We start from the raw sequence: 21461 nt of genomic DNA, 5'->3' as shown, positions 1-21461 counted from the left end.
CTAACACTAACACCCAGAACATGAAAGCTGTCCTCTGAAATGTCCCTGATGATATCACTGACGACATCACATGTTTAGCTTATTTGTTTTCGTTGCCCACCATATATATATATGTACATTCAGTAAAAAAAAAAACTTTGTTAAAGGGATGTTATACTTCACAGTGAAACCAAAAAACACTGCACAGTCCCCAATTATGGTAAACTAAGCAACCATAACTGCCCGCACCACTGTGCACTTATAACACTAACACCCAGGACAAGAAAGATGACATCACAAATGTCATTGATGACATCACTGGTAGGACGAACTTCGGGACAGACTGGCTTGCTAAGGGCCTGTGTATGATTGGAGGAGGTTAAGCATGAAAGGGTATCCTTGATTACATTCCCACCATAGAGTTCTGCCTCATGGCAGTGACTTGATAACCCATCTCCTGGCCACAAGCCTCTTGTGAAAGACTCCACTGACCCGTTGTCCCCTTCACAGCAGTGCTTGGCCGTTTACTTCCGGTAAACAAATTCACAGACATCTGAGAATTACCAAAGGCGGTTTCAGCGCAAAACACGCTTTTAAGCCCAGTGCGTTAGCGTGCATGCTCTATCAGAGTGAAAAATCATATGCATCCATAACTTCTAAATATTTATCACTAGCATGCAGGTCCCACTATTGCCAGTCCATATCCTAAAAGTGTGACAGGTCCATAGCAAAATAGAAATGAAATCATACATCTTTTAAACTAAAACACATTTCGGGTACAACATCTGCAATGGAGTTTTAAAGAACAAAATAAAACATTCCTCAATTTTTTACAGCAATCTTGTGACTGATGCAGGTACCTGTAATCTTGCAAATGCTAGCAATTCAGACCCACACTGTGCAGGGCTGTCTAATAGTAGAAGTACACAGCCTCTGCACATTCTGGACACAAATAAAGTGTGTAAAAGCCCTGGCTTTTTTGATTTGTATTAAATAATAAAATGATGCCGGTAATTCCATCTCAGAAAGAGTGGTCTGCTGATCAGATCTCTATTTCAGAAAACTCCATGCCAAAAGCATACTATACACCTAATCACACTGCATCAGTCTCCCTTAACTGCAGCTCCTGCTCTCCACTGGCAGAGAGCAGGTTGAGACGTCTTGTTTCACAGCTGCTGTGGCAACAAAGCCACTGCAGGGCAGAGGCCGCATATAGGTCGGCACCTTGGTTACAAAACCATAATAATTATGATAAACTACCACCCGGTGGCAGTATAGTCTTGAAATATAAACCATGCCTATGTGTGGGTATGCTAGCTGGTAGTTTACATGATTATTAAAGCCACGCCAAATTGGATTCATACCAGTGTCAACCCTGTGAGCACAGACAAGCTATGAGAGGAAATGTGGATTCCAGGCAGCCTGACTGCATTCCAGTCAATGGGGCAAAGACAGGATGCCACTCTCTGTTGACTCCTTTCTGCCAGGCCCAGAAGCTCCCACCAGGGGATCTTCTGAGAATCCGGATTCAAAAAGGCACTTTCATATGAAAAGCCTGCCTCACTATAGGGGAGGGCACCAAAGGGAGCCAGCCTTTGAAGTTGCAAACAGAGAGAGGGGTGGAATTACGTCTGTTAGAGTGGCAAGTGGGCTTGATGAAGGATTCCTCCATCTTGCTTTACTGTGGGCTTTTCATTCTTTCCTGTCCCCTCCACTCCCCCTGGAAAAAGCCACTCTGCGTATGACATCAAGAGGCCAGGGTAATTTGTACCAATGTACCCCTTAAAGCATACTTACATTGATCCAATCCCCTGTGGCCTCAGACCTATAAAACAGGGAGTCTCCCACTCCTTCTTTGAAACACTTTTGGACCTCCACAGACATTAAGACGAATTAATCTGGAACCTGTTGGCAAAGCAGTCCTTTGCAAAGTCCTTTACCAGTGATAAAGACAGTCGATCTAAGACAGAGGAAAGCTCTACTCCCTATCCATCCGCATGGCACATTGGGGTTGACTTTGCAGAAGACCATTGCCTATCACTATGTTAGCAAAACTCTCTATGCTTGGAAAACAGACTGAAAAGGACTCACTTTGCCTTATAGGCGCCTGGAGTAAAACTCACAGCATCCAGAGAACGAAAGCAGTAAGGACTCCTGTTTCCATCACTAAAACAACTTCAAACCACAATCGAACTGTATTTGCTGTTTTCAGACCACCAGGATCTGCAGTGCTACATTTAGCACTCACCTTCGAACTTCAAACTTCTGCTGCTTGATCATCAAACCGGTTTGATGCTGCATCATCCCAGCAGAGTGTCATCAACTGTCCGGCTCGAGCTTCAGTGCACCGTGAAGATAACTTGTAACCACTGCATGCTTCAGCATCGAACCGGCAGGACTTTGCATCGCAGCACGACTCAAACCACTGGATGATGGCGTCGCTCATCGACCCAAACTAGCGGCGCTCACTGTTTCAAATCAGAGTTGATTGTCGAACCACTCCTGGTGACCAAGCAACCTGCATCGCTCAATGACGCCTTTGAACATCACAGAGCACTGCTCAAACCCAACTCAATGCTGATTTGTCACTTGGGATCAATGCAAATCACTGCCTTTGAAACCTGTCCGGCCCACAGTCATTGCATTTTGAAGCCTAGTTCGACCCTGCTGAATCGCCTAAGAACCCCTGTGCACTTGGTACATTTTTGGGGTCCGAGAGACTGGCCCTTCTTTCACCTTTTTTCTTCAAGTACATATCCTTACAGTGGCATGTTTGCGATGCTTGACTTTTTCCTCCCTGCTAAAGTATCCAGAGTCCCTGTACATATTTCTTCAGCATTATCTGCCTTCGTTGACAGGGGTGGTAGTTTTAGTGTTAATAGTTAGTTGTTCGAATGATTTGTTTAATTGAGGTAGATTATAGAACCTTGATCGGGCATTCTTTTATTTTGGACCTGTTGTGCTATTGCTATTTGGTTAGCTACTGTCTGGCATTCACTCCCCTTCTGAGATTATAGCCTCCCTCAGCCCACGTTATACACAAAAGGTGAAGGAGCTATGTGTTTTTGACATAATTGATATGGATGTTATATCAGGCTGGCTGGCGAACAGACATACATTCAGAGATAAGGAGGAGGAACTCGTCAGGTCGTATGCAGAAAAGAAAATTATATATGCGAACAATACATGCCATCCTCATGTAGCCACGTGCATGAACAGTGACAAAGTGTGAATAGAAGGAGGTGGTCTATACAGACATATTTGTCCTAAGGACACATCCTTCCCATTACATTTCAATTAAGGGCCTGTTTTGTTTAAAAAACGACCTTGAAAGCATATCACCACCAAGTAACCTTTTCACAATTTACTTACTGCTTCATCGAATTCCCTTAAAGAGTCATTGTGAAATGTGAAAGGTCACAAGGTAATCCCAGGTCATGTTCTGATTGCGCATTTCACTTTTATGAATCACAAAGGGCCTGATTCATGGAATATTTGCCTGGTTCAAAGTGAATTTGCACTTCTGAAAAGTGACTTTGCACTGTCGGCATAAACCCTGATTCATGGAGCCGCGAAAAGTGTATTTTTGCCGTGCAAAGTCATTTTGAACTGCAAAAATGACTATACGCTGACTTTGCCCAGACTTTGCAGGGCAAAAATACACTTTGCACAGCTCCATGAATCAGGGTTTGTGTCAGGCCCAAAGTATACAAGTTATAAAACATATCCATTTTCACTTGTGAGTATGGTGGGTCTTAGCAGTGAAGGGGTTGGTGTCAGAAAGTGGCAATAAGTCCAGATGCATGTATTCATGTACTCATGCAGGTCATGGGAGACCCTTCATGTCCATGCAGGTCAACAGGATCTTCCTTGATCTCTTAGGTTAGCATACATTGAGTGTTATCTCGCTAACCTGCAGAGTGCCTCAAGTATCTGCCACTCAGTTTATCCTTTTTGCTGTCTGATCCGCCCAATTAAGTGCCCTGATTAGAGCTTCTGTTTTTTTTATTTTTTTTATTGCTGGCTTGCTGGCCATTACGACCACAGTTATTGCCACTGATCAAGGTCTCGCATGATGTGCTTTGACTAGCAAACTGCCTTTGACTGCGCAACCAAAGGCATGTTGGTCAACTGATTTGATCTAAATGACACTGAATATAATGTTCTCCCATTGGCCCAAAAAAAGACATCAAACACCACTGTGAGATTTTTCGTCAGTGTTCCCCAATTTTGCTGTACCCCAGATATTAGCATCACACCTAAAACCATTTGTCTTCTTTATGACCTCTAATTATATTTCACTTGAATATAAACGAAACAACATCTCCCCGCTATGGCACCTTAAAAGTCTCCCGTCCAACCTCTTCAAATCAGTCCCTCAGCCCTCTTTTCTCCCCCGTCTTGCCTTTTGTAACCTCCGTCTTCTAGTCCAATGTGAATCTGACCTAGATTCCAGCTTCTCCAAATGCTGAAGATAAATTGACACATTGGAAACACATCATGCCACCAAGACAGCTCTCACCGTGAACTCCCCCTTAAAGCTCAAATAAAATGCACACACATAAACTATGACAAAATGGCTACTGCTCTGCCAGAGTACTGGAATGAATGGTGAGGAAATGATTTACTCAAAAAAAAAAACCAAAATCACTAGCAAAAACACACTCCTTTAAAGAAAACACAGAAAGCTGTTGTAGAATGGCACTCTAGGTAGATGTCAATGTTCAAGAGTGTCTTAAAAGAACCAGGTTGAGAAGAGGGGCCCAGAGGGGCATAGAAGTCACTGTGTTCCTAAAAGTGGACCAGGGGTGCAGGGTCTTTTCACAGTAGCTTATTATTGAGTTTGGGGGCAGGATACTGTTGAGCGTGGCTGATGCGATGATTTGGCTTCGGGTTGGTAAACTGTTCGTCTTGGTCCAATACACTGTTCGACCAAGCAACACCGGCACATGGCACGAAGAAGCTTTTGGCAGACGGGTTATGTCCGGGTAGCTGCAGCTCACAAGTGGTTAAATATGGGAATTAGGGCTCATAGCTGTTCCTTGACTTCTGGGTTGATGGGAGTCCCAATCAAGGATAGTCAGGGATAAGGTGGGCCCTTCTTTTCTGTAACCCACTCAAGGTATCTTGGCTACCTCCTATAGGTATACATCACTAGTGAGCATGGTTCTGGTTCCAGTAAAGCCATCAGCGAGGCATTGTTCAAACAGCAGTCCCGTCCCCCAGCCTCATTGTTCCCAGGGGCTGGTTATGGAACAGAGCTCTCCACTACAGGAACGTTTGTGTTCCAGCAGCTGTCAGGGATGCACATGTGCCCTCTGACCCTCATTTACGCCAATGCAGAGCTGGGAGCTGAATGCATCTGTGTGTTGGTTCAGTCTATGAGCCTCATTACAAGTCCGGCAGTAGCGTGCCATTCCGGTAACAACAGTGCGGGTAGGCTCACTTGTAATGAGGCCCCCATGTCTGTTTAGCAGAACTCCCTTTCAGCAGCAGAATTACCTGCATCATTTTATATCATCAGATGGCATTCTATCACATGATCATCCTAATAAAAAGGCATACACACAAAATAAACCTACCTACATCGTAAACGCACCGACTATAATCCGAAAATGGAGCACTACTAGACAGAAAAATTCTCTGATTCATCTCAAAACAGTAAGAGGCCCACCTTGGCAGTTAATACTTCATAGTCTGGGCCTTTACCTCTGGCACTCACTCCAAATAAATATCAGGACCACACCGCAACCTAACTCCAGGCTCTCTGTAACGACATAACATCCAATCACCCCTAGCCGCCCTATGAACACTTAGAAATTCCCCCAACCACATATCCCACCTACACACCAAGCCTCTTGACACCGTTCGAGAGCCAAACACTACCTCCACAATTCCCCTATGGTTTCATTTGACACATCTACTCTGCCATCAGTTGCCAAATGGTTGCTACCCTGTTTGTAAACATAGGCACAGTGACACCACCCATATATTCTGTTGCAGAAGAGATGTGCTATAGAAAAAATGCATGCATCAAATACATAGGAATGTACTTATGAGGAATGTTCGCAACATTTGTGGAGACCATTCACTGTACAAAGAGGAATCCTCTTTGGCCGCTCAAGGCCTTCATCAGTGCTGCCACCTCAGTCATCCCCACCGCCTCACACTGCAGGGATCCGTGTATCGCCCCTTGCTATACAGACATAGACCATTGCTAATGAATTAAAAGTGACTGGTACGCAACATGGATTTTATTACATAGAATCTGAAGTGGATGGAGGACAGTGCTAACCACCTTAATTATATATGCAAACTTGAATCATATCAACACCTCATTCAGCGCCATGCTGTTATCCACCCGGTTTATGGTCTCATTACATACATACCTAGATGTCAACATATGTGTGTCTGTAAATGCAAGTGTATGCACATTCAAACCTATAGCATCAGTTAGTTTGCAGAGTTAGCAATTGCTCTAATTACCAAACATAGGACAACACAGTGTGAAGGGGGGCTGTTGTGTGAGGGGTGATGAAGATTGAGTAACAAAGCAAAGTTGGATATCCAGTGCAAACAGAAGATAGCAGACATCCATCACATATATATATATATACATACAAGGAATTTCATACCAGCACTATGCACCTTAGGAATTCACTGAAAATGAAACCTTATGCACTTTGCACTTTAGGATGTGTTTACAAAAAGTGAAGCACTATGCACTTTATTGTAAAGCTTTAGACATGTGTCCGAATGAAAGGCTTGATCTATGCACTTTATTGAAAACGGTCTTTAAAACTTGCATTATGTATCTTGGCATTAGGTTGGATGTAAACCTTTTGTCAACATATGGAGGACTGCATTTTCTTGGCACTCTATTATTCCATCGGGTGTTGGTTCACATACTCACCTCAGACAGTAGATGGTTGCCTTACAGGCAAGGCTTAACCAGTAGTGACATTTGTGATTTCATTTTTGATGTCCTGGGTGTTAGTCTTAGCAGTGCACGGTGGTGGCGCGAGTTATGTTGTTTAGCTTACCATAACTGACGAATTTCTGGGGTTTTTCGATTTTACTTGAAACCATAACGTCCCTTGAACAAAGTTTTTCTTTGAATTTCATTGGTTTTTTGTAGCGCAACTTAACCATAACGTCCCTTTAACAACGTTTTTTCCACTGAATATATATATATATATATATATATATATATATATATATATATATATATATATATATATATATATATATATATATAATTACACGGCCCACGGTAGTGGCCGTGTAGTTATGGTTATGTTGCTAATCCCATCGGAAGAGGACTTTTTGGGAGGCTTATAACTTCGCTCCCCCTGGACCAATCCGCACCAAACTTTGCAAGAAACGTATATGGCCCACTCTTTTTGTTGTTGCAAAGTTTGGGGAGGTTTGGTCCGGGGGGGGCAAAGTTATAGGGGGGGTTCCAAAATGTCTTTTTTTCCCAAAGACTGAATGAGGAAAAAAATGTGCTCACGCCTACAGCCCAAATCGCTGTATGGATTTTCACCAAATTTGCGGCAGGAGCAGCGGGTTGGTCCCAAAAGCGTGCTTTTGTAAATTTGGTGAAAATCCGACCAGTAGTTTTTTTTAAAATGGCCAAAAAGTAGGTCACAAAAAAATAGTGATATCTATGTCCGCTCCGCGGACACACTTCCCTGTTCGCTCCGCGGACAGGACACTGATTGGTTAATTGGCTTGCGTCATGTCCGCAGACATGCGACGTGTTCGCTGATTAGATGGTGAAGAGCGTGAAGTGCGTCCGATTTTTAGAAATGGCCGCCATCTTGGATTCACAGACTTCACCGCTGTCCACGGACATTGCAGTAAAAACATATTAAAAAACACAACATTGCACTTGTCAAACTTATCAAATAATCTCTGGGGAGGTGAGGGGTGATGTGGATGGGATATGGCTTCAAGAAGAAAAAAAAAAAAACGGGTGTTTTTTGCTGTGAATGTCCGCGAACAGTTCGGATGTTCGCGAACAGTCCTGAAAAGTTTGCGGACACCTCAGCATTACAGGGTTGGTGAAATGCAGTTCTTGGATGGCTTATAACTTTGGCGCCACTTAATGGAACTGCATGAAATTTTGCATGCATATTTCTGAGCTGATTCGGAGTGAGTATGCAAAGTTTGGTGGGATTCTGTCATGATGGGGCAAAATTAGAGGTGGGTCCCAAAATAATGTTAAGGCTTATAAATGAGGTACCATTTGACGAACCTACACTTAATTTGGGAAACTGATAATACATTTAGATGTGAATGTTTTTCCGAAGTTTGGTGGGATTTTATGAAGAGGGGGCAGAATTAGAAATGTTCGTAATTAAACGAAAATGGAGGTGTCCTAAAGAACACTATACCTGTCCGTAATGTTCGCTAGCACGTTAAACTGTTCTAGAACACACGCGATGTCCAGAAATGTGTGTTTGATGTGTGACGCACTTGTAATTAATTCAGGACCTGAACACTGTCCGTAGAACATCAAGGCGCATGCGCAAACCAATGTCCGTGCATTTGGTGTCCTGCGGACAGGAGCTTCCTTCGCGGACATGTTCGCGAAGGGATCATGTAACCGCACCAACGCTAATCGCGTGTTCTGAATGCGGACACTGTTCGTGTCCTGTCCCCGAACAAATTAAAAGTACATTTTCGAGTAATCTACAATATTTTTCCATAAAAACTCATCATGGCACAAGTCCCACATAGTAATCCTGAGTTTCTACATATCTTTTGAAGCTTTTTGAACCCTTTTTTGTGTTCGATCTGTCTGCAAACAGCGCGCATGTCCATGAACCGCGTACAAAAGACCACGCCCCTATAAAAGAACACACCCTAGAGCTTATTCTCATTGTGTTTCTGGCTATTCTTCAGAGCACAGCTATTTCTTGTGCAACTTGCTGATTACAGCATCGAGATGGCATCCCTGGCTGCAGAACTGCCTCCTGGTGCTGCACCTGCTTCAGCACCACCCCCTCCACCACCACCACCTTCCCAAGGGCCTGAAGAGGGGAACAGGAGTGAGGATGCAGAGGAGGAAGAAGAGGATGACGAGAATGAGGTAGAAGAAATCCCTACTACCCGCACTAGACGTGAGTCTTGGGTGTGGCGGTTATTTTCCATTTATGGGAATGGTCCTAAGGCTCGTGCGAACCGTGTTATCTGCAATGAGTGCAAAATGATACACAGTCGCGGGAAGCACGGTTCTTACAGCTTTGGGACCACGACCATGAAGCGACACCTGAGGTCATTTCACTCTGGGGCTATTCGCAAGGTTGTACCTTGTGAAGAACGTAGTAGGTTGATTTCCTCTACTTCATCCTCTGTTTCTGATCCTGTCACCGCAAGGACCACCTCTGTGGGACAGCGCCTTCCTCAAGCTGCCTCACAGGCCATACAGAATTCTGATGACCCTTACCTTTCGAGGGTCACAGTTGTATGTATGTACTGTGACACAGTACTCTGCAGGGGGGAGCGACTTCGGAGTGCTTTTGAGACTATCGTCTCAGAGCACGAGAAGACCTGCTCACTACCCAAATAAAACCCACTCTACATCTTCCTCTCTCAGCTCGCCCTTTCTTATCCCTGTTGTTGGTGTCCCCCCTTTACCCTCCTCTAGTGTGTAGTGTCTAAAAAACCACAAAAAAATACAAAATTACAAAAATCAAAAAAAATAAGGCTCTTTTCAGAGCCGCCTTTTACAGTTAAAAACTAGAAGTGAAAATAAATGAAGCAGGGCCCTTTGTATTTTTGAGAAGTCCGCGGACAGTTCGCGGACATCAAAAAAATTGGCTTGGTACGCTATCATAACCATTGCAATTTTCTCTCGTAGGAAGTGGTGGCTCTTAAAAGAGCCTTTGGGAGGTGTTTGTATGTCAAAAATTATAAATACTTAACACCTACTTCAAAATAGATGCTGTAAATCTAAAATAGGTCGTAATGCATTTTGTATATTTGTCAAAAGAATCTGTATGTACTACGAAACATAATATTTTCATTATGAGAATAGGACATGCCAAAATCTCTTAGAAAGGCACAAATAGCCTTATTAACATTGCTCCTTGCTTTTTCCATTCGTGGACCAAATGAAGAAGGATGAAGCCACATTTGTCTCTGTGCAATCCGTAAAATATTACTTGAGAATTAGGAAACATGTCCATGACCTTCCCAAGTCCTTCCTTCATAGAAAATTGCAAAGAAATTCCAGACACATGTCCTAAACTATTCCCTCCACAATGAATAACAATTATGTCTGGATGTTGCTCTGTCTCCAAAGTAGCACAAAGAGGTAGCAAGTCCAACCACTTCATTCCACGTTCTCCATGCCAGTGTACTTCCACATGTGGAAATCCAAGATCTACAGCTACTCCACAGCTTTCTGCATGCACCTTCAACCAATGTATCCATGAATCTCCCAAAATCCAAACAATCTGTTTTCTGGAACACACAGCCATAGCTATCTGTTGTTCTCTCAACAAAAAGAATATCTGAGAAACTCTCTCCAGGCACAACGCTCAACAGCTCGATTCTTTCTCTTCAAAGACATGTATGTACGCAGAGAACAATTTTCTCTAACTCCTGCATACGCAGTCACAATTCATAAATCACAAGGTCTTACCCTAGACAAAGCAATGATAGATATTGGTAACAGTAATTAAAGAAGGCATGAGCTACGTAGCACTATCACGCTTACATACACTTGACAGACTAATTCTAATCAACTTTGATGCAAGTAAAGTAAACGCTGATATTCCTTCCATTTTATAATACAATAGACTTCGCTCACTATACACCCCCCATCTAAACACATATTCTGTTCCACAAAAAGTAAAACATTATAAAAGAAAAATAAATCAAACAGAAATGCAACAGGATGTCAATGCAAATCCTCCAAAGAGAATAAAAGAAACTAATACTTCATCAAATACCACAAGCAAAAAAGAATCAATTAGGGAAAATAAACCAGGTACTTCTTCAAAGAAGGAAGACAAACTCCAAAAAAAGCAGTCAGATACAGAACTACCTGGTCCATTTAAACTCTCAAATATAGTTAGTGTAAGTTGCTACGCAAATGTAACAAAGAATATTCTATTTCAATTACCACCAATTATTGACAACATTTACTTACACAGTACAGACCAATTGTGTTTGCAAATGTTAGTACTTCACAGAAATGCAGCAATCCTGATAACACATAAAGTGTTTATGGAATAAGACAAGAATTGGACTACTGTGCTGGAATGGTTAAATTCACTATAAACTCACAGGGAGATCCACAAGAATTTCTAATGTACTTACTACAAGTACTAGAAAACAAAAACATACCTATAAATGAAATCTTCCAAATTTCATACATGTGGAAACATACATGCACTCTCTGCAACAATGTGACACAAGAAGAAATCCCCAATGAACGCTTTGCTTCGTATATATATCAATACCTAATTGTGAATCCATTCCATTTCAGCAACTTGTACAAAATGCAAACCATGCTAGATTATGTTCTACCTGCAATTCAGATAATCGCTCCACATTAGTAACACAAACACATAGTAAATACGTAATACTAATGTTTCTATGTTACAATGCAGATGGTACCAAAAACAACTGCAAGCTGACTGGATTCACATATTGTCAAATATCACTTGGCAAGAAAACCTTCACAACAATAGGTATAATCTACCACGCAGGAGCCACAACCAATGCAGGTCACTACACTGCATATATAAAAAAGAAATGTGGATGGTTTGAATGTAATGATAGTACCATTACTCACAAGCAGAGATTACCAGCAAATCTTACAAACGCTTATTTAATGTTCTTAAAACCAAAATTTGATAAATAAATTGTTCTTAAACCTTAACTAAACTTGTAGTAAAAAAATATAAACTGTTAGAATATTCCAAAAGCTATATAACTGCCCAAAGATTCTACAACAACTAATCAGATAAATGAATACCACTAAATTAGAGCAAAAAATAACAGTTAGAATACGCCAATTGGTATCTAACTGTCCCAAAATTAAAAAATATCCACACAAATAAATCAATACCACTGAAATATATCAATAAATAGACAGTTGGAATACACCTACTGGTATCTAACTGCTCCAAAATTTTATAATATCCAAACAAATAAATAATATGTTACTGCTCCAAAAAAATGCAACAACCCAATGTATAAACCATTAGCCAGAAGCAATAAGTGAACACTGAAAACAAACAAACAAATAAAATGTAGCATAAGAGAAAAAGGTTTTTATTTTTAATCCAACATGGATTTTTTTTCTCCCACAGACCCAATGATTTTAGCAACGAACACAGAAACTGAGCAAATTGCAGAGTACTCTGGTTTGTAATCTACTAAATATGAGGGTCAAAAAAAAAATATGTTGATTATACAATGTAATAAGTCATTACAAAATACTAATACTAACATGCTATTTTCTTTTATCACAGAAATCAACAAGTAATACATGTACTCCAGTTACTAAACCAAACAGTAAGTATATTATACACTCTATGCCATAGCCACAACCATTGCAACATATCACACCCATAATATCTTATAACTTTGTTCCTTATAAATTTGTTTTTGACCCAAAGTTATAAGCAACTATAACTGTGATATGCTGCGGTGGTTGTGGCCAGGGACTCTATGCCCTGGCCACAACCACCGCAGCATATCACACCCATACACTCAAACATTTCAACTATGGCCTATGGAAACTTTTAATGTCCGCGGACATTACCAGTGTTCTTAGAACACTTTCAATTTACCAGCGAACAATACAAACAGCGTCTTCAGGACACCGCGATAGTGCTTAGAACACTTTAAATTTGACAACGAGCAATACAGACAGCGTCCTCAAAACACCCCAATTTTGTATATTTGCGAACATTTCAGGACACCGCAAGAGTTCTTAGAACACTTTCTGCTTGCCATAGAAAAATACGAACATTTCAGGACACCTTGTGAGTTCTTAGAACAGACCCCCATTTTTTTTATTTGTGACCATTTCAGGATACCGCAAGAATTCTTAGAACACATTCAGCTTGCCAAAGAACAATACGGACAGCGTCTTCAGGACACCCCCTACGAACATTTCAGGACACCGCGTGAGTTCTTAGAACACACACCCATTTTGTTCATTTGCAAACATTTCAGGACACCTCGAGAGTTCTTAGAACACATTCAGCTTGCCACAGAAAAATACAGACAGCGTCTTCAGGACACCCCCTAAGAACATTTAAGGACACCGCGTGAGTTCTTAGAACACACCCCCATTTTGTTTATCTGCAAACATTTCAGGACACCGCGAGAGTTCTAAGAACACATTCAGCTTGGCACAGAACAATACGGACAGCGTCTTCAGGACACCCCCTACGAACATTTCAGGACACCGCGTGAGTTCTTAGAACACACCCCCATTTTGTTTATCTGCAAACATTTCAGGACACCGCGAGAGTTCTAAGAACACATTCAGCTTGGCACAGAACAATACGGACAGCGTCTTCAGGACACCCCCTACGAACATTTCAGGACACTGGAGAGTTCTTAGAACACTTTCAACTTGACAACAAACAATACGGACAGCGTCCTCAGAACACCCCCATTTTGTTTATTTGCGAACATTTCAGGACACCGCGAGAATTCTTAGAACACACCCCCATTTTCTTCATTTGCGAACATTTCAGGACACCGTGAGAGATTCTTAGAACACATTCAGCTTGCCACAGAACAATATGGACAGCGTCTTCAGGACACCCCCTACAAACATTTGAGGACACTGCATGAGTTCTTAGAACACACCCCCATTTTGTTTATCTGTGAACATTTCAGGACACCGCGAGAGTTCTTAGAACACATTCAGCTAGCCACAGAACAATACGGACAGCGTCTTCAGGACACCCCCTACGAACATTTCAGGACACCGCGAGAGTTCTTATAACACTTTCAACTTGACAACGAACAATACGGACAGCGTCCTCAGAACACCCCCATTTTGTTTATTTGGGAACATTTCAGGACAACGCGAGAGTTCTTAGAACACATTCAGCTTGCCACAGAACAATACGGACAGCGTCTTCAGGACACCGCGTGAGTTCTTAGAACACACACCCATTTTGTTCATTTGCGAATATTTCAGGACACCGCAAGAGTTCTTAGTACACATTCAGCTTGCCACAGAACAATACGGACAGCGTCTTCAGGACACCGAAAATCTGACGCGCTTCATGCTTAACACCGTCCAATCAGCGAACACGCCATATGTCCGCGGACATGACGTAAGCCACTCGGCCAATCAGGACACTGTCCGCGGAGCGAACAGGGAAGTGTGTCTGCGGACCGAACACAGATATCACTATTTTTTTTACCTACTTTTTGGTCATTTAAAAAAAAACTACAGGACGGATTTTCACCAAATTTGCAAAAGCACGCTTTTGGGACCAAGCCGCTGCTCCTGGTCCAAATATGGTGAAAATTCGTCCAGCGGTTTGGGCTGTAGGCGCGAGCAACATTTTTTTCCCATTCAGTCTATGGGAAAAAAAGAAATTTTGGGACCCCCCCTATAACTCTCGCCCCCCCTCGATGCGAATCCTCACCACCAAACTTTGCATAAAAATTCAGAGTGTGCCATATACTTTTTTTGCAAAGTTTGGTGAGGATTCGTCCAGGGGGAGCGAAGTTATAAGCCGCTCAAAAAGTGCTCTTCCTATGGAAACACCAACTTAACCATAACTACATGGCCACTACTGTGGCCATGTAATATATATATATATATATATATATATATATATATCGACCATCATGAAAATGTATGTCTTGATCTTGAGTCTACAGTCCGCGCTGAGATTACTGTATGGTCTCCAGCAGTATGTCCATCAGGCAAGAGCTACTCACATTGAGGAGGTGAGGAAAAAGGGAAAACAAGAATGGGTGAAGGGTGCTGCCAGATTGCAAAGTTTGAGCTCAAAGGACCCTGCTGCAAAACCTCCACCAGGCCAATGCTGGTGTTCTACACAATTCGCTAAGGTGTGGGAGACCCTCAACCGAGGACGAACATGGTTCAAATGACCTGTTCTATGAGGTGTACACTAGGAGGATCTACAGGAGGGTCTACAAGCATGCTTAAGCTCACTGCACCCTTTACGGAGGAGAAATATTCATTTGCATATCAGTCTGACCCCACCCAAAAGGCAAGACAAGCACCGACAGGCTAGGCAGTTCTCCCCTGAACAAGAGTACCATCAGCAACCCCAGACACGTGTTTCGGCCTTGTTGTGCCTCATTAGTGAGGGGAAGCTAAATCTCTATAAGGCACAATGAGAAAGGGGTCCACGTTTGGATGACCTTTAGTTACTCAGGGGGCACCCCAATCAGGAGGGCCTATATACACGTTTTAGCTCAATGGTGTTCTACAGGTGTTGTAATCCAGAACTTAGTTTGAATGATGACAATATATCCTTGTGAATATTGTTACTCCCAATTGGGTCACTTTCCTTTACACGCTCTCTGTTTCGGTAGCCATTAGCACTAATGAACTGCATTCCAACAATTGGGAAATGCTGGCACTGTGTCTGACCTTGTATTGTAACATGTGAGTTGAACAATAGACTGGAACACAGGCAGCACGCACGGAGACTGAGTCAACTACCCCAGACAATCCCACCAACATTTTCACCCGCCCCTTAACTACCGCCAGGTACCACAGTGGTGTGGAATTATTGAGATATTGGCAATCACCCCACTACCTGAGAGGTTGTCATTGGCAGGCGCACTGGCCACAGGAGTATGAAGGGAGGATAAGGGGAGCTATGAGAGAGCATGTTAGAGGCAGGGACCAGAGGAGTAAGGAACCTGTATGCCAGTCGGACCGAGATCAGGGCAGAACCGCATCAGGGGAGACTACGCAAGCCGAGCGCATCAATTCAGGATAGAGACGCAAACTAACCAACCCTACTAACAATTTCCCTTTCTGCATACACCTCTCAAACTACAAACCAAACACAACCATAACCTACAGCACAACAAACCGCACAAACTTCAATACATCGCAACAACAAAACAAAAACACACATAGCCTTGCACAACAGTACACGACGACTACCGGCCACAAACACCCCAGGCCCAGCCAACGGACCCACCGGGCTGAGGCCGCCAACAGCACATCACTGCTCTCTTGCACTTTTCCTGCTTCCTCCCACTAACTCAACCTCCCCTGCTCTTTCAGAACCGCCAGAGCGCCAGGGGACCACTCCAGTGGTGATAGTGCGCAGTACAAATGTCCTTTAACATTAACATTAACACAATGTAGGCAATCAGTCAAAAGGTGCAACTTGAGCAGAATGGAAAGGTATATTAGTGACATGTGCTTCATTATGAAAAGCACTGTGCAAGCATATTGTGCATACGTGAAACTGTAGGTTTGCTCATAATTGCATCTGATAGGACCATTAGTTGGGGTACTATGAACAATGGCTATACATTTTAGCTGGGGCATTATGGTATCTGGCCCTGTTTGCTGAAGTATAATACAACCCAACAATCTTCTCACTGGGTGAATAGTAAACATGCAGATACGTGCTAAGGTTGGGAATGATGCAGGGAGAGAATAGTCTAATCCATGGTCCTAACTCCAAAGATCGCAGACATGGCTAGTGGGCATTAAAAGTCTGTGAGTTTTGACCTTGGCAAGGTCTGACCTGTGGCATCATTTTTCCAGATTGGCATCATTTCGTCATTAGTGCAAAAATACATATCACTATCTCTCGGCCATATGGAGTGTTCTGCAAATAACTAACTGAGGCTGTTTATTCTAAGCACGACCATTTTCTGACGGGACATCAATTGAACTTTTTTTCTGCAGTGCAATAATACTTCTTTTGGCTAGTGTGCCAAATTTCACTGGATGGTTGTGTGAGCTCTATTACAGAAGTAGCTCTAGTGCATAGCCGTGTAGCCCTTGCAGTTAGAAACATGTGTTTTGAAATGTCGTAATTGTTAAATACACCCAGATTTCTAGAAGTTTGCTCGCTTTGCTCACTCAAATGGTGGCTAACATCATGCCTCAGTTTCACTGACACCCAAAAAGGTATGTTCTTAAACCTTCAGTAATTGCACACTGAGGAAATACAATTAGAGGGAAAACACTCTGAGGCATATATATGTTTCACCCTAATACAACACAGACATATCATTTTAGGACTGGAGCACGGAGTCGTCTCTGCACCTTGGCACTAAGTTTTGCTAATTTCGCCGGGCAGTTATCCCTTTAAATGCACCACTTTGTTTCAGATTTTACATGTTTAAAAAGACATGAGATTTGACATGTTGTGAAACAGTGGAAAGTCCTGTAACCAAACAAACCCAAGCCTTCTTGAAACCTCTGCAGTGGAGCAGTACACAGCACTGTCGCCCTAGCAAAGAAAAATGGAGGGCCATGGCACACTGATAAAAAAAAGGAAGCATTGTGGCAACTTCCCGTCTCAAAACTGCAATCGAAACACGGGTGCCCAATTGCCATACTGTGGCGCCACTTCTATATTCAAGCTAAGGACCCAATCGCACAAGTAAAACCATACAAAGGGGCGCCCACAATATTAATAAAGATAGCACATGAATGATGCATCCACGACGATGGGCCAATGGACGAAAGCATTTTCTCTGCACTTCCTCTATGTGTTAGTTTTCCTGCTAAAACATTACGTCTGTATTGGCATTATATACAGCTTAGACACGAAAATAGGTAGGCAATAATAGGTGTCATCACGTCCATCTTGTAGGTACCATTTTCTAAAGCTCGAACGAAAATAACGTGCATCAGCCATGCCGGGATTCAAACCGGTGACTTGCAGATCACACACACACATATCCACGGCAGGTCCCCACAATACATTAACATCACTAGGATGTGAACCTCGCTCCCAGAGAAAAACACACAGGGACCTGCTGCAGGCGCTCAACCCACTGGGCCATATGTCACCTTCCAGATCAAAACACAGTCCAATGCAGACCCGGAAGGAGGTAGCTAGGGAATGCATTAATAATGTACATCTATTGAAAAGCATCACGTGCACCGCTTGCTGGGACAGTATGGGAGCACCGCACTGCAAGTATAGCACGTCAGACATAAAGGGTACACATTGAATATGGCAGAGGTCTAAAGGGCGGCGCGTGCACCTGGTTTTGCAGCTAGGCTTCCGGGAAGGCGTCGTAAACCCGGCCTAGGGCAGTGGCTCCTTGAAGGTAAAACATCCACACCGACAAAAAAGACGACGCCAGAGCCAAATTAATCCCTCTCGCCCATGGCCAAGCCGCAATGAGAGACAAGGTGAATTCACGGATTAATCTGTGCAGATGTGGCCCGTTGCCATCGCTGGGCAACATTCCCCATTCGCGGGCACTCCCTGCCGCTGAAGCACACGGCTGCCCATCCAGATGCCAAGAAGCTCAACAAAGGTGCCGGGGTGAGGGGAGCAGAGGGCGAAAGCACTCTAAGGCTTACCAGGCCGATGCTCGGAAAGGGTGAACGCCCGGAGCCTGGAAATGCGAGTCCATTTTGAAGCCGAAGCCGCTGCGGCTTCCCGGAGCCCAACATCAGCAGCTGTGCTCTCTGGTGATGCTGAGGATGGAGAGAGAGTGGTACCCGCCCCCTTCACCCCTCCTCTGCCAGAGAGATGCAGTGAGCTCACGAAGACAGACAGGCGCTCTCCCCGTCCTTGCGTTGGAGCGGTCGGTTGCTATGACAACGCCCATTCTCACCTCAATGCCCGAGCCTCTGTATTTGCTAGAGAAGGGGGTGGCAGAACGGATATTTCTGGCAGTCAGAATGTGACAGCGGCGGAAGCTAACGAAAGAGGTGGGAGGGCTGAGCTCCTTCTCCCAAGGAGAGAGCACACGCTGCAGGCCAGGCCTCGTACACCAGGCTATGGGTTCCTTACAATCACTGCATGGAATACTGATATTACACTAGTCTTATCGCATTCGTTAATTATCTATCACACACCACAAACTGAATATCAGCTCAGGGACCATGGTAAACGTGTCTAGGCTCCATTATTGGACACAACTAAAGCCAATCAAGGCATCTGACGTGTGAAAGGCTGACTCGGTTATCCCGGGTTAAAAAGAGATAATTGTAGGAGGTGTATTTATCCACTAGCAATTTTAATCACTGGTGGGTTGGCACTGCAGCACTGGTCTCTGTCGGGCACATTAATCCACCGAGGTGTTTTACCTGCTGATCAATTGGTAACACATATAGCACTTCAGTTTACACTCAACTTGCAAAGCAACGGAACAAAAAAATAGGTGCGGGGTGGGGGTTAAGGTCTAGAAGCCCACATCCTGCTGCTTGCCTAGCTCTGCCAGTTAATTTAATTTAATTGTTTTTTTTATAAACACGCCTAATACCATACCTGAGGTTGGCTTCTAAGCGCGGATCCGGGATTCGAACCTCTATTGCTCAACACATTGGCCCTGTGCTATCTCCGTGCTGCCCTCTGCTGCATTCTGCGGTCAAATGTTCAAATCCCAAATGGTCAACCCTGGGTTTCTATTATTCAGAGTCAGATTAAATATATACCAATAAATTAGAAAATGACAATGTCTGTTATTCAGACCGAACACCAGTGACAGTATAATGTTATTTTAATCGCCATACAATAATGAATTGCAGAGTCTGTTATGGCAAGAATGACCCAGGCCCCGGGGCGCATGAAATGCGGCCCGTTGGAGGGCCTGAGAGTTTAGGCGCGGGGTGGGGGCTAGATGGCGCGAAAGCCATAGGGAGGGGCGGCGTGTTGGCGCCACCAAAACAAAAGGCACCAGGGAGGGAGGAAACGGCACCTGGAAAAGGTGCGAAAGTTAGCAGCAGGGGGCCAGGGAAAGCCCGGGCCCCCAGGAGAAAGACAAAGGGGCTATGGGGTATAAGAGGGGGTAGGAAATATATCCCAGGCACAAACCAGGTAAGGAGCCTACCTCTGTGGGTAAGCTCCTACAGGACCTGGACGGAGGAAAGCGTTTTGCCACCCATCCCACCCTGCAAAAAAATAACGGAAAAGAAGGAAAGAAAAAGAAGACGGAACGCCGAGTACTTTCTTCGTACACGGTCCAAAGCAAGTCGTAGGCGGCATGTGCCCAGGGACGGAGGCCCAAAGAGGACAAGAACTCGGAACAAGCCTTGGGCAAATCCGGAACTGGACACAGTGTGCCCAAAAGCTGATAACAATGTATTGTTTTCTTATGTAAGTTATTTTCTGTAAGAAAAGAAAAATGCCTACGGCCTATGATATTTCCACAAATACAACTAGTCTGTGCTATCATTGCTCACTCGGAGTTGGGAGGGGGAGCAAAGGGAGCCCACACTACTCAGCCTAACAGCACCATGTTTACACTCGACTCTAAGTAATGGGAGGCTCAGGCCTTCAGGTACTGTGCACTCAGCTTTGAACTGCTCTAGCCATGCAAGGCCCCATCATTTATTCATAGCAATCTGATCACATGCAAGGGGGTGGATCTGCGACCAGGGCTGTGTGTTTGAGCGTGCTCTTGAATTAGCACCAATGTACGTGCATGTGTGGATGTGCGCATGGCACAGGGACTGAGTGTCAGTGTTGGTGGCAGTTTGCATACACTCCAGAAAATTTGGAAACATGGGTTGGCGTTTGTGTCTGTTGGAGCATTTGTGGAGAAGTATATGTGGTAACTTGTGTGGTAGGAGTGTTTCTCTGTGGTGCATGCATTTATTCAGCGGCTGAGCCAGGGTGGACAGGGAGGGGGGGAGCGGATGCCCCTCCTGATTCCTCCCTGGTGCCCAGTGTGCCCCCCAGTCTCCGGCATGGCTGGTGTTCTGAATAAGCGTTAGCTCCCATAGTGAAAACAAAAAACTGAATGGAGCGCAGACACATGCGGCACACCAGTCACAGTTTAAAAATATACATATATAGCAGCAGGGCTGATCTCTAGCCCTGCTGATATATTTTTTAAACTGAGTCGCTTGCTGCATACGCCGGTATGCCACTCAAAGTGTTGCCATGACAATTACATTGGCATTGCTGCCCACATGAAGCTGAGGCACCCCAGGGATTCAACTCTTCCTGGGGCGCACCAATGTCACGCACAGAAAATTGGGCCATGTGCAGCCGCCCCAAAAGACGTAAGGTAAGTGTGTCTGTTATTTTGTTTTAATGTATGTATGTTTGAATGTATGTATGTGTGTGTTTTAATATATATGTATGTGGGTTTGAATGTATATGTATGTAATGTGTGTTAAATGTATGTATATGTGTGTTTGAATACATCTATGGGTTCAAATGCACTACTGTGTGTGTGTGCAGTATTAATAGAGTGAGTCTAGCTGTGCATGTGTGCATGTATGTGTGCATGCTTATGTTAGCATCAGCATGTGTGTGTGTGTGTTTATCATCTCTGCAAGGGACTTA

The 21461-nt window shown here is 43.7% G+C and overlaps 1 protein-coding gene across 2 annotated transcripts in view; it reads right to left on the bottom strand.

The window, feature by feature from the left end:
- The window catches only part of JAKMIP2 (janus kinase and microtubule interacting protein 2), a 562748-nt gene extending 544104 nt beyond the window's left edge, over positions 1 to 18644 (bottom strand). The window contains exon 1 of one of the 2 annotated variants that reach the window (XM_069652427.1): positions 18524 to 18644. The gene's annotated coding sequence lies outside the window, so the exon portion shown is untranslated. Of the gene's footprint in view, positions 1 to 18198 lie in introns of both variants that reach the window. The other variant, XM_069652428.1, reaches the window with a different exon arrangement.
- Positions 18645 to 21461: the final 2817 nt, after the last annotated feature.

The sequence above is a fragment of the Ambystoma mexicanum genome, chromosome 3p, assembly GCF_040938575.1.
Source record: "Ambystoma mexicanum isolate Mex_15411 chromosome 3p, UKY_AmexF1_1, whole genome shotgun sequence".
NCBI classification, from domain to species: Eukaryota; Metazoa; Chordata; class Amphibia; order Caudata; family Ambystomatidae; genus Ambystoma; species Ambystoma mexicanum.
This window is presented reverse-complemented; position numbering and strand designations above follow the sequence as displayed.